Genomic DNA, 4,388 nt, shown 5'->3' on the forward strand with positions numbered 1-4,388 from the left:
TAGTGTGCTCCTTTGGTGCTATTTACCAGAAGTATGGAAGTTTTGATAATTTGCAATTGGGAAAGTGGAAATTAGAGATGAATTTTTGAATTCAGTTTGTCGGAGTAAACATTCTAAGGTCAATTGAGCACTGTTAAAGTAGAAGACTATGCAACTTTCCAGTGAATTCAGAACAATGTAAATTGTCTGTCTGATTCAGAACAAAAATGTTGGCTATCTTAGTCAAAAATAAAACAAAGGCTGTTGAATTTTGAGGTTTCTGTCCATGTTCCTTCTAGAGAGATTATATGGACTAAATCAAATTTGCTTCCTCCATGAACTGAAACATCTGCTCAGATAGTCTCCAATTCATCTAATAATTGTGCAACATTCGGTTTTATTTTAACCACATATATTGGCCAGAGAAACTAAAGTTCTTAGTCTTAAACACTTTAAAAGTATTCATTTTAATTTTTAAAATTTATTGTGTTTTTAATTTATGGAATAAACATATTTATATTATAATAAAAAGATTGCACATGAAACTGAAAATCTATTGCTTACACATTGTTGTTCCCTCTAAATATATAATAAAATTCTCATGTAAATTTCTTTTTTGTTAAAGTGTCAAAAAGTTGAGGGACTTTGTGAGGGGGGTAGTAGGTGGGGTGGAGGGATTAAGTCCAACAGTGATATATGACTGCTTTTATGCTTTCCCATGAACAAATAAAATAAATGCCTCAGAGCAGTTTTTGCTCTTGAGGGAAGGAGAGAATGGAACAAAACTTTATTAAACACCTCCTAAATGCCAGGCCCTTTGCAGAATGCTTTATACATGTTACCTCGTTTGATCCTCATAACCCTATGAGGTAGGATGGGATTTGAACTATAGTAACCTTACTATTTCTCTTGCCTCCAGTATGTTCTCCTTTCAATTCAACTCCTCCTGGATCCTGCTACCAGAATAATCTTCCTAAAATATGGATTTTATTATGCTTCTCTAATGAGCAAACACACCCAATGTCTCCGTATTATTGACAGGTGTTCAAACTTGATACCTTGATTTTCAAAGTCAAAGAACTTGATTTGAAAGGAACCTCAAAAGTTCTCTGGTCCAATTTCCTTATTATACTATTGAGCAAACTGAGATCTTGAGAAGCTAAGTGATTTTCCCCAAAGTTATTCAACTAATAACAGTCAGAGGAAGGAATTGATCTCATGTCCTCCGAATGCAGAGACAGGTTTATTTCAGAGCATAAACTGTGCTGACTCTACTTACACAGGCTTATTTCCCATTGTTATCTAATTAAATATATATATATATATATATATACATATATATATATGTATATATATATATATATATCTATATGCCTCTTCTAGTAGGAAGATGAATGGCCTGAATCTTCAAAGACTTTTTAGATTTGGTAGTTATCACATTTCCTGAAGAAAAAAAATAGCATATGACTGGGAGAGGACTAAAAGGTAAGTCCAATGTATAACTATACTATTTCTTTAATGTGGGAGAAGAACAGAATCCTACAAATTCCAGAAGTCTATATGGGTTCAAGCCATTCTTTCCCTTTCTAGAGAATGTTACTTTCTTTTTTCTTTTTCTTTTAATTTTTATTTATGGAATAAAATGTTTCCATAAAATATTATAATAAATGAAATTAATTGCAAACCCATTATGTCCAACTTGCTATTTTTTTAAAATATACAATAGTAATCATGTTTTTCTTCCTTCCCCACCAAAGATGACTACCATTAGACACAAATTCATATATACACTTATATGTATATATTCATACATATTCATACACATATACATTGATACACAGTCAAGTAAAATCATTCTCTATGTTCTTATATCAGTTATTTTTCTGGATAGTGTCTTCCTTCATATGTTTTCTTTCATATTTCTTTATCTTAGAGGATGTACTTACTTTCAAATTATTTATTTATTAACTTAAGGGATAAAACAAGTTTCTTCAAAATATATTTATAACAAAAAGCTGATTGTACATGAAACTGCAAATCTACTATGCATAACTTAACATTCCTTCCCAATATGCAACAAAGTTATCATGTAAATTTCTTTTTTCTTCTCTCTCCTCTGACCTAGAGATGACTACATTACACACAAATATATATTTAATATACATACACATATTTGTAAAATATTCTATACATACTTTTATTTATTACTTTTAAATCTAAAAACTGTCTTTCTTCATATATCATTTATAGTTAATTTATGTATTTATCATAGACAAAATAACATTCATTCAGTCATTCTTAAAACGTTATTGCTGTTACTGTATGCAGTATTCTCCTGGCATAACTCATTTCTCTTTTCATTATTTCATACAAATGTTCCATCTTTTTCTAAAACAATGAGTTCGTCATTCCTTATAGCACAGAATATTCCTTTACAATCATATAGTACAACTTATTCAGTCAATCCCAAATTCATTTCCCATTCATGTTCAAAGTTCAAAGTTCTAATTGTAAATTTCCCTTAATCTTATTTTTACTCATTTTCCCCCTTCTCAATCTCTCCTTTTATTCCTATAACAAACCAGAGAAGTGGACACTATTAATAGCCCCACTTTACAATTGAGGAAACTAAACAAACAGATTAAGTGATTTGCTCAAAATAGTAAGTGTAGAAAACTTGTTTTGAATTCAGGTCTTTCTGACTCCAGGACTAAAGTGCTATTCAGTTTACTACCACCTATCTGCCTGGTGAGATGACTAGAACTTGTAGCTGTTGTTTAATCATTTAAGGGTTTTCTTTCCCATTTTGGGTTTTCTTGGCAAAGATACTGGAGTAGTTGGTATTTCCTTCTCCAGTTCATTTTATAGATGAGGAAACTGAGGCAAGCAGGGCTAAGTGACTTGCCCAGGATCACACAGCTAGTAAGTGTCTGAGGTCAGATTTGAACTCGGGAAGTTGAGTCTCCATGATTCCAGGTCTAGGGGTCTATCAACTATGCCACCCAGCTGCCCCATAACCAAGCCTGCATTTATGGAAAAATCACTTGAGCAGCAGGAGAAGAATGGAATGAAATGGGAAAAGACTTGAAGTAAGATTATTAGTTAAAAGGTCACTGCCATAGTCCAAGCTTTATCTAAATCATTTCTATCTTCAACCCCTCACCTTTGCTGCTATAGTTTTTCCAAACCTCGATACTCTCTACATGAGCTTCTCTGCCTATTTAAATCCCATCCATTCTTTGAATCTCACTTTTGTTGTGAAGGTTTTGCTGAATAGTCCAAATCTTTTTTCCTTTCTCTGAAGTACTTCAGTATATTTTTCTTTAATACCTAACTCACCTCCATATTTAATCATCTCATATCTTTAATCTTTGCTTACCTATTTCATGAATGTACATTTTTTCTTTTTTTTCTTCCCATCCAATCTTTAAACTTCTGGAGATCTGAAATAGCTTTGTTTTCCTTAATCTTTTCCATATCACTGTATACAATCATGCAATTATTATTATTATTGCAAAATTTTGTAAAGTCCTTTAGGTGTTTATTATGTTATATGATATTCACAATAATCATAGGAGTAGATGCTATTATTATCTCAGTTTTACAGATTGGAAAATTAAGGCAGAGATTAAATGACTTGTGTAGAATGACAAAACTAGTAAGTATCTAAGGTTGGATTCAAATTCAGGTGTTACTCTGCCTCTAATTCCAGCTGTCTCTCTACCTTATCCCTGAACAACCAATAAAGCACTTCATCCTTATGCCTTATAAATATTTACTTAAAGAATGAATTATTTTTAGAAATCAAATGGCCCTTTTTGAAGAATTTTTTAAAAAAATTATAAAGATTGAAGGGCCCAAAGTCAGATATAAGTGGTACTACTAGGCAACCAGGTGATTCAGTGGATAAAGTACTGGACTTGGAATAAGGAAGATCTGAGTTCATAACTGACCTCAGACTCTATGACTGGCTATGTGACCCTGTGCAAGTCATTCAACCTCTATTTGCCTCAAGGAAATGACAATCTACTCCAGTATGTTTGTAAAAAAATCCCATACAGTGTCACAAAGAGTTGAATATAACTGAACAGAAATAACTTAGTACATCTGTGACATTACTCCAGCAACACATATCACCATCACTCTGTATCTTAGTATATCGTCTTCATGAGTTGCTTTGATCCAAAATAATTAGTCATCTGGTAGTTAGTTTTTGGGTGATGAGTCTCTCTGAGGATAGCAAAACTGGTTCTTGGACGAAACCTATAGTCTAACAGTTGACCTATACTTGGTAGAGCTGTGTGAATGAGTAACACATCCTTTGAGAAGTCAATAATATTTTGATAACTTGTTAGTCAGCATTGTGGTGATGAATCTCTATGAATAACAATACTGGTTCTCAGATCTGT

The sequence above is a fragment of the Macrotis lagotis genome, chromosome 5 (assembly GCF_037893015.1).
Source record: "Macrotis lagotis isolate mMagLag1 chromosome 5, bilby.v1.9.chrom.fasta, whole genome shotgun sequence".
NCBI classification, from domain to species: Eukaryota; Metazoa; Chordata; class Mammalia; order Peramelemorphia; family Peramelidae; genus Macrotis; species Macrotis lagotis.